Below are 12682 nucleotides of genomic sequence, written 5' to 3' on the forward strand. Positions count from 1 at the left end.
AGTGCAAAAAAGGATCCAATGCAGTTTGTTTCCAGCTGGTACACAGTGGAGAAATACTTGAAGTGTTATGACGACTGTGTGTCTCCAATGAGTGGAGAAATAAATTGGGAGAACATTGGTGTAAGTGGTCCAAAACTCCCCCTGTACAAGAAACTAGTTGGAAGGCCCAAGAAACAAAGAAGAAGAAATGCAGATGAAGAGGAGCCAACAAAGGAAAAGCAATATACCAAGAAGAAAATGAGTAGAGTTGGGCAAATCATCAAGTGCAGATATTGCATGCAAAAAGACCACAATATCAGGTCTTGCTAGCTTAGAAAGGATGAGCAAAATGCTACTTCTACTGAAGTAGGTCTAGCAGCCTCCCAAATTCCAGAAAATACTTCTGCAAATGTTGAAGATGACTCCAGAGAATATAATGAAGCTGAAGTACCACTCACATGTACTCCCCAAATTTGTGAAAACAACTTAGTTGACACGGTATCTAAGGTAGATATTCGTTTTGCATTTTTCTGATATTGCTGTTACTACAATCATTCTTCAACTTATTACTAGTTTGTTTCATTGATTTTGTAGAAAAGAAAGAAGAAAAGAAAGGAGGCTACAACAGGAAAAAAAAGTAAACGATTTTGCTATTTTGATTATTTCTGCATTTGGTCACCTTCCCACATAATGTTTTTGTTGCTTTGGTAGAAAATGAAGGATCAGGGGAAGGAGGATGCAACTACACCAAATGAGGTTGTTGATGGTATTGGCACAACAGCTGCTCCATCTTCACCAAATTTGTATGAGGTTTTTGGCCTAAGAAGGTCTCTAGTGAAGTATAGTCAGCCTTTACACCCAAAAAAAAAAGGATGATGTTCCTCTCAAGATAAAGTCTGGACATTTGGATATTGTAACTGGCAGTGTTGTTGGTTATTCTGGACTGAAGGGGAAAAAAATGAAATAGTCCTACATTGCATTGGCAGATGCCTTAGATTAGTCTTTTGTTGCTATTTTTTTGTGTCCATGATAATGACACAATGACATGTTAGTCTTTTGTTGCCGTAGATTAGCTTTTGGCAGATGCCTTAGATTAGTCTTTTGTTGGTGATAGACAATGACATGTTAGTATTTTATTGCTTTAGATCAACTTTTGGTTTATGTCTATAGTCCACAAACAAGTGGCAAACTTGATGTTAATTTTAGTTGTTGAAATGGAAATGATGATAATTTGTCTACATTGAATGGTTTACAACTGGATCTCTCATTCATTATTGCTGACTTGGTATTCTTCTGGAAACACAACACAAGTAAATTGCCAAAGTCAAAAGTAAGACATTGTCATTCATTACCAAATTCTGCACACTATTACAATAATTCGCCCAGTTAAACAAACAAAAACAGGGCCAATACTGCATTACATATACTACTTCTACAATCTGCCATCTGCCCAGCTATTATTTCACTCCAACCTAAGCATAAACTTTCCCTCTTTTGTATGTCGACTCTTTCCTCCAACAACTAATACAATAACAAGCATAACTAACAAGAAGATAATGCAAATCAGAATTTTTTCCCTTCTACGCTTTTTTTCAATTGTTTCCTCCATTCGATTCATCTTTCTCAGCAAACCAGGTATGATGCTCCTTCCTCTTACACAGATTGGTTTGTCCAACCATTCAAAATATTTACATCTATTCGGTTTCTGTAATACAATTACATTTGTACATTATCAGAAATCGAACGAATTTTCACAATTGTCCTCCACAAAATATCCAACAAAATAACAAAAGCTTACCGGCCATCGTGGACAACCATAAAATCTTCTTCCAGGGTTGTCATCCTACCAGCAAGTGGTCAATTTTGCTTTTAATCCACACCCACACACGACACGGCAGTTGTTGGACGAATTCGAGGAGGCTTCCGAGCTTCTGGACCTCATTTTTTAGGGCAACTACACTTGATTCAACTAAGTTCTTAGTTGTACAAGCCAATCTAATTAAACACTTTCCCCCACTTAGCTCAATTTCATCGTAGAATGCAATTTTTTAAGCTAGGGTTTTCAATTGCAACTTTTTGTCGCCGGGCAAAATATCAGAATGGAGGAGAGAATGGGAAGATGAAATTGGGGAAATTTTGTTTGATTTTGACTGTTTGACTGAGTTTTGTGTATCACTTAACGGCCATGCGCAACGCACGTGACCTTCTCCGTCCAATTTTGACAAATTAACGTTTTCTGACCAAATGTGTCCAAAAAAAATTAATTCAGAGACCAAATGTGTACCACTTGAAAGTTGAGGGACGAAATGTGTCTCTGACATAAAGTTTGGGGACGAAAAGTGGATTTTTTCCCGATGGAAAAATTAGTTGACTTCATAAATTGGCGTAGTCCCAATTTGACATGCAAGTAATGTCATACGCACGATTTATATGTAATTTGGATCAGTTCGTGGTAATAACTATAATGATGAGGTGTAACTTATCACTATCATTAGACCCTGCTTGGGTTTCATTAGGTTCATGACTAAAGAATTGTGTGTCATATTAATTTGAGAGTTGGAGAAAAAGTAGTTAATATGTAAGTAAGAGTTCGATACCTATTAGTTTAAACTTTTGGATCAAAACTGGGTTTTGAACTTACATATTGGGTTCTTTAGTGGATTCTCTTAAAATATTTCTCCCTAACAAGTTGTACCGGAGTTTCTGGTTGCAAGTCCAGGTTATTGTATCAGAGTGTTATGAGTCTGGACTACTTATGGACAAGTGGATTTTTTTTAGAGTTGGACCACTAACAATTCTCTTGATAATAAACCGAAATGTCAAGGAGTTAGCTTGACGTTGGATCAAGTGCACTATGAGTTTGGCCAGGGATCTGGTTAAAGTTAAACCAAGAAGTCAAGGGTTGGTAGTGATATAGTTGGCAAGGGTCTGAAATCCAATTTGGATGTTGAAAAAGAGTCTGTCCATAATTGAAAGAAAATGTGACCTTAGGTGCTAAGATGGGTTTGTATTGAGTATAAAAGTGGGTTTGAAAAAAAAGGTTGGGTGACTTTAGGTGTTAAGATGAGTTTGTATTAAGTATTAAAATAGGTTTGAAAAAAAAGTTTGTAAACTTAGATTTAATGTGAGAAGTTACTCATGAAGGTGGAGGTTCTTAAATTCATGAATAAAGAATTGTGTCCTACACTGGTTCAAGAGTTGGAAAAAGAGCGATTAATAGTGGGTTAATATGTAAGTAAGGGTTTGTATCTAACAGTTTAAGTTTTTGGATCAAATTTGGATTTCTAACTTATATATTGAAATTTTTGACGAACTCTCAGAGGAATTTCTTTCCAGGAAATGCTGTTGAAGTTAAATTGTAGTCCCCAAGTGCTAAGCTGTAACAAAGAAGGAAGGTGAATCCATTGTGGAACCTAGGGTGCATTCAAATCAAGTCGAATTTGAGTATTGCTTTACTCGACCTTGAATTCAATCTTTTTATGGAATACTTGAACTCAAACTTGAACTTGAACAAGCATTCAAGGTGAAAGTTAGAGCTCAATCGATAGAAAGGTAGCTAATAATGAAAGTAGTAGCAACTTAAATGTAAAAATTAATTAATTTCTTTAGAAAAGTGGAAAAGTTTGTACATAGTAGGAAATGATACTAATAGAACGGAACATTTACTAGTGAAACACTATTTCATAGAAAGAGTGTTTTTACTGTAATGGTTGTCATTTTGCTAAAAAGTAAGCTTTATATTAAAAAAAAAAAAAAGGTCAACGGATGATGAGGTAAATTTTACAATATTACCGTTTAGATTATAATATCCCAATATAATTTACTTGAAAGGTAAACTTAGGTAGCAAATGATAGGTTCTCCTTATTAGCTACAGTAAGCCATCATTAGATTTGAGAACATATTCATTCAAACTACAAAGCATTAAATAGATACCATATATATATATATATCACATAACTTCAATACCAATTATTTACACACACAAAAAAAAGAAGATTAAAGCCACAAAATTCACAAAAAAGGAATATATACCTTGGAACAAAGTTACAAACTTGTTGGAAGTAAATTTGTAAAGCCTAAGCCATCAACTCTACATCACTCACATTTTGAAAGTTCACATCATTCTGGTATCCTTCAAACTCAAATCAAGCTACCAATTAACAAGGCGTCCTTTGTGGCAAATCTATTATACGATTGATTCAATCCACCAAAATGTACTTGCATATGAGTATCATCTTTGTTGACATTAACTATGATTCTTCGTGGAATATAAGTGTTTCACGCCTCTCTAGAATACATAAGCTTTTGAATGTTAGTATTTTAGATTCATAAAGGATGCCATATTCTTCATCTATAGTCGCAACCGTAGCTGAGTGGAGAGGTTCATGGGAATTTTATTCAAAAACTATATGGTAGAAAGCACCTGGCCTGGATTGATTTTCACCAAAGATGTCAATTACAACACAACTATATTGATCCGCCCACTAATAAGTGGATTTGGATATGTAATAAGTTTTGAATGGGGCTAAATAGACACCCATTTAAACCGATTTAATTGGTGCACAGCAAGTTGACTTGACATACTCATTTTTACCCATTTAAAAATAATTATACATTTAAACTCAATTTTTAATAGGTGTTAAGTAGATATATTTCAATTTCCAACCAATCTAATAAAAATAAAATGTCGCTATTTCATGTCAAGCAACATGCAAAAAATAAATAAAATTTGAAATGAGTCACAGATAGGTAATTGGGTATACCCATACCAATTTCTAAATGGGTATAAATGGGTTGATTTATTTTGACTCATTTACTAAATGAGTATAAATGGATTGACCAAATTATATCCATTAGCCCGTTATAACCCACCCAATTTTGACCCAATTGTTGTAGATGTTGAACATTAGATGTATACAATTTTTTGCAAGTTTATACGTCATATGTTTATCTAGAACAATTGTTTGACTGGTAATTGTCTGCCTAAATCTATCGTGGATGATGTCATGTGAGTAGGAATGGTAACGAAGCTGGGTTGAAACGGGGCACGGTTGAAACGGGGCTGCCCTGTTACCAAACATCCCCCTCACCCCTATCTCACTTCCCCATAGGTGTCTGCGAGTGATAATTTGCCCAGAACTTTAACATCAAAAGAACTTCACACTTCAGAAATCAAGAAAACAAATATCTATCTCAAGTTCTATTAGTATAAATTTGGTAGGAAACCAATAAGCTAGTCCATAGATCTCCTTAATTTTCCTGTTTGGTTTGATATTTTTAAGAGTTTTAGTAGAAAAAATATATTGTAGCAATTTGATATTTGTGAGGTAAAAAAATAATTGAAAAATATATTAACAAAAAACATAAAAAATTTTTTGAAAAAAAAATCACAATTTAAACAAGGGAATGGGCAATGGGTGTTTAATATTTTAAATAAAATTAGAAATTAATACAACTGATAATTAATTCAATATTGTGTGTGTATGTCTATATATACACATATTATATATATATATTATTTAGATATATGAAATAGGGGATGGAGCAAGGATAAGGTGGGTTCCTCCCTTGTTCTAAGCCCCATTTAAAGATGGGGAGAAAAATCGTCCCGCCTGCCCCATTCCATCCATTACCATCCTTTTAGAGTGCGCATCCATTCTTATCGTGATCTCTATATGTAAAGGACACGCTAACCCAAAAAAAAAAAGAAGCCAATCCATTAAAAAGTCCAACAAATCATGAATGGCACGACAATTAACATGACATTTAGCTACTAATTTTTTTACTCACTTGCAAAGTTTCAAAGTCTAAAATATGATGAGCATGCTACTTTTTTCTGTTTTTGAGCTACACATAGTACGTCAACAAATCATATTGTACTACATTTTTCATTTTTTTTCCCGAAACGTTAGATTACTTGTATTGATCTAAAAGATGACTTTACATTTCGAGCAACAGCTCGTTAAACTGTACTGCTTGTGTTTAGCAACACAGAGGAAAAGATCCTTCCTCATCCAACAAAATGCCTAAGGCATATGAGCTAACATTAGCATTAGTGTTACTATTATCATTGCTATCTAAGCAAAAGAGCACATTCAAAACAATGATTTTAAGCAAAATATATCCTTTAGGATCGTTGTCAGTCTGCCATCAGATGATTTACCATGCATGATTTGTCTCAGCACTTCCTTGTTTTGGAGTTGTATTTTGATATTGCACCATCCTCTTGCCAGCGCTTTGCACAAGAGTAGTCTGACTGCTGAAGCTATATCCGAGATCTTGTTTCCGTAGCTTCTGTCCTTTAATGCCCAGAATTCTGCTGCATCATGTGACATTGTATTGATAGCAACTCCAATACTGATACGAACGGCACCAACCTTGTGATGCAACCCATACAAAAAGGTTTGGATCTAGAAAGTAGAGACTCATGTTGAAGACGACAAACGCAGCGGATCACCTAAACCCGTTGATCACGTGGTCAACGAACCTCGGTATTTGTAGGAGACACCACAATCTAGCGCGGTCCTAGATTAATAAATCAATTGAATACCTAAGATATTCAAGGTGCTTCAATGAAGTTTTGAGAGAATTCTCAATGTAATTTTATTAATCATCAAAAAATTGAATGTAAACAATGACTTAAGGCTATTTGTAGCCGTGACTAAGGCCTAACAAAGTTTGGAAAACATGAAGGAAATTCGGCCAACCCTTGGACTTCTCTTTGGGCCGACACTAGCGACACAACATACGTACCGTAAGCTCCAGGGGCGTTACCCCGAGCCCCCACCAGGGCGCATCGCCCCCTGAACCCTCGACTCGCTAATCGGGCAGGGAGACCCCCGAACCAACTCAGCGTAGGGACTAAGTCGTTAACTAATTAAAAGTGCTATTGGACCTACGGCCCACATGGCCTAGACCTCTTTATTATACCCTACTAAACTAGTAATGGGCCATGGACCCCCTTAGCCGAATTATGCTAATCTTTAGTGATGGCCGAGACTAGAACAACGAGCCTAACTTCGTCGAGGCCCTTGATGGCCCTTAGCTCTCTACTTGACTCTCGAGCCACACGAACCAATGTTTGTAGTGTCTTATTCAATCTCTTTACGCGAGCTCGTGTCATAGGCCCCAATAGTACCTTCACTTGCTCCACTTGGATAGCTCTCTTGACCTCCTCATCAAATACCCAATAAAGCAAGTCTCAATAAGCTCGTTGTTGTCACTCTCAGCTTTATCAAATCCTGGTCCTCTTATGCCTCTTGTACCTCCAAGTCTGGCATTGTTTCTGTTGTACTCTGATCAGTTCCCTTCCTATTTACTTCCTCCATCTCCAGCCATTCTTTATGTGCTTTTTGAATAACACAGCACGGTTGGTGTCTACCTTGGTTCTCAAATTCCCTCATGTTCCTTTCTTTCCAGATGTGCCATAAAATGTTTGCAGTGAGACCAATGTGGCTGTTACCCTCTTGCCTTGTTTTGGCTTCTGTGATCTTGCTCACCACCTTGTGAAGTTGCACCTCTGGTTTTTTGCTCCATCCCATATTACTGGAGCTACTTTCCAAACATCATTTGCTAGGGGGCATTGCAGTAGTGTGTGTTATATCGTTTCTAGCTCTTCTCCGCATCCCTTGCACATTGGATCCCCAATTGCAGCTTTCCTGTGGATTGTCTCTCTGACTGGTAATGCTCCCATTAAACACTTCCAGATAAACACCTTGACTTTGTGTTTGATGTTGAGCTTTATGACATAATGAGAGATGTTTTATGCTTCCCAAGGAGGTCTGCTGCAATATTTACATACTAGGGAAATAATTCTACATTTTTGTGTTTTTTTGTTGTAAGTGAGAGATATGAAATCTATGTTTACAATCTCTCTCACCTTATCACCAAATCCGACCCTCCGCAAAATAATTCTACTTTGGTGACACACCCATCAAACCTTTAATTGCAAGATAAACACAATTTTATGATGCGCAAAATTTCAAAAGGCAGTAGAACCTGCCTTCAACTGTTTCAATCTAAAGACATTAATAAACTATCCAGAACCAAAGTTACGTCTATTTTAACCAAGTGAAGCCCAGTAATTGGGATTGCAGGATTGCAAACATGCTTTAAAAAAAGGGATAATTTGAGAAAGTTCCATTGAGGTTTTTGACAATTTCACTCGGCTCCCTTGATGTTTTAATAATTATATAGACCTCTGTTAGTCCAATCAAATGACTAAAATGTTCTTCACTTAATAGTTAATTCATAAAGGGATATTTAAAGCTGAAAAATACTTCTTATTATTCTACTTGTCATTTCCTAAGCTAAAAAAAAATCTCCATCAATTTTCTAATTTTCATCTTTTCCTCCCTCCCCCTCTGCTTTCCTTTTTCATATTCTTTTCTCTTTTCCCTTACAACTGCTTCTTCCTCTCACCAAATATCACGCTCCATTATTACCAACCACACCATTATCTATTTTTTACCATCTCCAAAATTTATCTGTATTTTTTGTCCTCCTGTCTCTTTCTTGCTATAAAAATTTTAGACCCTTTCTTTTTTTTCCCAATAGTTTTACTCTTTATAAATGTTAGCCAATTGAAGTTACCAAATTAGCAAAGGGCAGACTGTGGATTTTATTGTCCAACTAGGGGAAGTTGAAAAATGTGGTATTGATAAAGGGAAAAAAAATGAAATTTAGAGTTGGAACATAAAAAAGTGACTATTATGTTTGTTAAGCAAAAAAAATCTAGCAATTACTCATTGGTTCTCTCTTTTATTTACCTATTGATTGTTGTTTTACTATAAAGATAGAATTTTGTCTCTATTTTTAAGAGTGCTAGAGCAATTATGAATTATGTTCTTAGAGACATGGGGGCATTTCTTAGTTTAGTATTGGTAGTAGTTGTAGTGAGTTGTATTAGGCAAGAATTAGCAAGTAGTAATGAATTTTGAGATGAATTGGAATCACCGGACTTTGTTTGTTTTAGTGAGTATGACACGTACAAGAAATTAAAGATTTAAAACTTGTTTTATTTTATCTTGTTCTCTAAAGAAGGGTATTTTAGGATATTTGTGAAAAATTTTAGGTTATTGGGTTTATATTGTTATATAAACCTTAAAAGCAAGGGAGGTAGGGATAGTTTTTGAAACTTGAGGGGAGTTCTCTGTAATTGCTAGAAACCTCAAGGGAGGTTTCTGAAATTATCCCTAAAAAAATGATTGCAGACATGTTATTTTCCCCAGTAATTCTTGATGGCAAAAACTTTAATTAGTAGCATATGAAAATTTTCACTTGGTCTGAAGATATGGTTTCATATTCCACGCCTTCTCATCATTCCATTGCGATGAAAGGAGGACTTTAGCTAGTAGTACAAAATCTAATTTCCATTAAATCTCGAAAGAAAAGCAAATAAAAAATTTATTAAAGTTCTATTCATCAATTAAAAATATCAAAATACACAATAGGTCATGATTCTTAAGACTACAAGCCTAAGAATTATATACATCATCTACTAATATCCTGACTCGTGTTATGACTTGGACAAGGAATCCCTCGATAATTGTTGCGAGGCTCAACACGGCAAAGAAAATTCATTCAGGGCAGTTTCATTATCCTTGAATCCTAATCCAATCACAAATTGGTGAGTTCTATAGTTCGAAATCGACTTGGAAACCAGTTGATGTACAAACGCGAGTTTTCTTGGTGTCTTTTTCTTCTAAGAAGTGGACTTACATTGGTGACTCCTTTGGTCCCAACATAGTACTTCTAAGTGTCAAAGCTCAAAATTTGATGCCACGGTAATTTTTTATTTTTAGGGTTAATAACACTTTGGTTCCCATGAAAGTGGCACTTTACCCATTTGAGTAGGGGTGGCAATTTCTAATATGACACGATAGTACAACATTCGAACATGATCTGAAATTAGCAGGTATTAATATGACTTGAAATCAAGCGGATCATTGTTAGGTCAACCTATTAATGATATAACGAAAAAGGAGTCGGGATGGGCCAACTTACAGGTTGACATGTTAACTTGGTAAAAAATAGTTTTTTTTTGGAATATTATAAATTGTAGAAGCAACTCTTAAAAACTAAAAACCTACAAACCAAACTAATAAATTATCAACATAATGCAGGACGACTCGTTTATTTTCCTCCAACTCATTTATCTAATTGTCTTCCTCTAAATTTGAAACCCTACACCCGTACCGCCATACTTCTTGTCTTAAAACCCAATCCCAAAATTGCAAGTTTTAAATCATAGGTTTGGACTTGCAAGTATATTGTTTGAGTAGGCATTGATCTTTTTGTACATCAAGCATGTGCAATATATTGGTCAAAAGTTAAAAGAAAAAAATTCAAAAAATAACTTGACTTGGATTCAGTTGAAATTTGTTTAACATGATTATGAATTCTATCGTGAATATTTATATTCCTACCAAATAGTAGATACATTGAGTTTGGAATTGGAGTTGTACTAATATTTTTGAAGTTTAAACTTTGGCTTAATACTAGGTTGCATGGTGACAATAATAGAATTTCGTTTTCCTTGGTTCCAAAGTGGAGACAACTGATATGTTTATATTTGTCAAGTAATATGCTTATTTTCTTTCGACAAGAACAATTGATATAACTTGAATACAAGATTTTGTATTCTTATGTATTCTCATACTATGTTGACCAAAAATATTTTTCCTGAAAACTTCTAACTTCTTTTGACATTAATTTGTCGGTGAATCTTAAGTAAAAATTTCATCTTTGTATATATAAAAAAAGAAATTACTGAGAGTATTTATCTCCAATTTACAAACCTAATCTTATAATCTATAATCAAACAATTGATATTGTATGAATTTTCTTTCTTCTCTTGATTCTTATTTCATTTAGTATTGATAAAATATTCATTTTATTGCAGGATAAAGATGGACAAGATGGTAAGCTCTATCCATTATGCTAAGGTATATCGTTTTGAAAGTAGAAATGAGACTGGGACTGGAAACATGAAACATCATCTTATTGTTTGTCCTAAATTACTCACGAAAGGCATTGGACAAGCACTTTTTTTTTTGTAAATTTTTTTTTGTAAGCAGGAGAATTCAAATTCGAAACCTCTCACTTACACTCCCTCTCCCCTACCACCCAACCCAACCCTCCCCCAGACAAGCACGTTATTGACACAAAGCATGGCTCTTTCAGAAATCCTAGACTTAACAAGAGAAGTTTAGAGAGTTATTCATTTCCTTCCTCCATGATATGCCTTTCACATTTGTTGAATATGAAGGGATTAGGGAGATTTTTGAGTACTTAAATCCAGAGGCGAAGCATATCACTAGGAATCCGACCAAAATAGATATCCTAAAAATGCATGTAATAAAGTCTAAGAAGGTGAAAATTATGCTATTTGATTGCCAAAACAGAATTTGTTTTACTTGTGATTTGTGGATGTCGGTTGCTACCGATGGCTATATTTCTCTTACGGGAAAAGAGTCCCAATGACCCTCCAACTCTTACCCAAATAAAGTTTTGGCCCTCCAACAATTAAAGATACGTTTTTGGCCCTCGATCTAACAAAATAGCATATTAGTGACCCTTCTGTCAAATCCAGCAGTTAACTATGACGGAAAGCTTCATCTCGTGAGACGCGACACCAAATATGAAGGGCATTATAGTCTCTACATGATAGTTGACCAAGCAAAGAGAGAGTAAAAAGGTTGCTTCTTCTCTTACCTTAAGTTAGAGCAACAAAAATCTCCATCCAATCAAAGTTGGAGCTGAAAATGCGAAGAATGAACAGTTCCCCTCTACCGATGTGCAGATGTGAGAAAGAGACTAGGGTGATTACTTCGTGGACTTCAAAAAATCCTGGGCGAAGGTTTGCTGTGTGTGCAGAAGGTTGCTGCGGATATTGGGCATGGATCGATGAGGAGATGTGCCGACGGGCTACAGAAATTATATCTGGCCTTCTTCGAAAGATTAATGCAACTGAAAAGGACAGAGATGAATACGAAGAAATAGCAAGAAGAAATGAAGAAAGATAACAAAATTGAAGGAAAAAGTTAAAGAATTGGAGAAAGACATTCGCAGCAAGAAATAGGTTAATAAGTTGTTGGTCAAATTCCTTTTTGTAACATGGATATTGATTTGTTTAATTTTGATGAGTTGGGGCCAAAAAAATGGAAACCTTGTCAGTTTTCGGTAAATACAAGGTGCTTGCAAACACCTGGCCCTTTCCAAGTTGAAGTTTGCAGGGGAAGAAAATGATCCAAATTGTTCATTTTAATGTAAATTTTTTATTTATAGTTGTATGATGTATCTGCAAAGCTTGTAATCAAATCTGTGTTTGTGCTGGTTCTAATGAAATATCTGCTCATCTCTTTTTATTAAATAAAAGTGTTGTAGTTCATTTGTTTGACTCAATGAATTGATTTGGTATTGTGCTTAGAAAGAAGACATGATAATGGTGTAAGAAGAAGAAGCAGATAAAGCCATGTTGTATACATCATAATAATCACTTGGCAATGAGCATAAAAAAGAACTGCTATAATACAAAGTTGCTGCTCAGCATGTATCCAACAAGCAACTGCTAGACAAAAAAAAAACAGAGAAGAACTGCTAGACGCAAAAACATGTTCTGATATGGTAATGAATTGTCATCATCAGTTTACACAACATAAGACAAAAAGAGTTTATAAAAAAAAATGGGTCTATCATGGC

Source organism: Coffea arabica, chromosome 6c (assembly GCF_036785885.1).
Source record: "Coffea arabica cultivar ET-39 chromosome 6c, Coffea Arabica ET-39 HiFi, whole genome shotgun sequence".
In the NCBI taxonomy this organism is placed as follows: Eukaryota; Viridiplantae; Streptophyta; class Magnoliopsida; order Gentianales; family Rubiaceae; genus Coffea; species Coffea arabica.